The following is a 476-nucleotide window of genomic DNA, read 5'->3' on the forward strand; positions in this document are numbered from 1 at the left end:
TTAGGTCAGATACATACACATTTTTAAAAGTGAGAAATTTAATTTACATAAGCATCCAAAAGAGGATGAAAATGCAGTTGCTCTTTGCTGTGGAAGATAAGTTGCACAAATATTTCTAGCAGCAGAGATGAGCAAGGGGACTTTTTTGCCTGCAAATACATGTTTTTTATTGTGCACAAATTATACAGAATATATTTTTAGAACTCTTGTAATAAGAATGGGAGCTTCAGAGAAGAAAGGTATATTTCCATTATGTATAAGTGTTTGCAAATAGTTGATAATGTTTTAGTCATCTATTGAGCCTGCATCATATTGATTTGGGCAACACAGTCCATCAAGTTCAAGTAGTAAAGATATTTTCCCCAGATGTAAATGGTTTTATATGAATATCTAGTGTGTAATAAAGCTCAGGTACTTGACCCCATGCTTACACCTAGAATAGAAAATACTTTGATTCTCATGCTAAGTAGTTTATT

General features: G+C 32.4%; 1 protein-coding gene across 1 annotated transcript in view; it reads left to right on the forward strand.

The window, feature by feature from the left end:
* Positions 1 to 476, forward strand: part of LOC119588694 (tetraspanin-33-like) — an 11,377-nt gene that overhangs the window by 10,109 nt on the left and 792 nt on the right. The window lies entirely within an intron of this gene.

The sequence above is a fragment of the Penaeus monodon genome, chromosome 24 (assembly GCF_015228065.2).
Source record: "Penaeus monodon isolate SGIC_2016 chromosome 24, NSTDA_Pmon_1, whole genome shotgun sequence".
NCBI classification, from domain to species: domain Eukaryota; kingdom Metazoa; phylum Arthropoda; class Malacostraca; order Decapoda; family Penaeidae; genus Penaeus; species Penaeus monodon.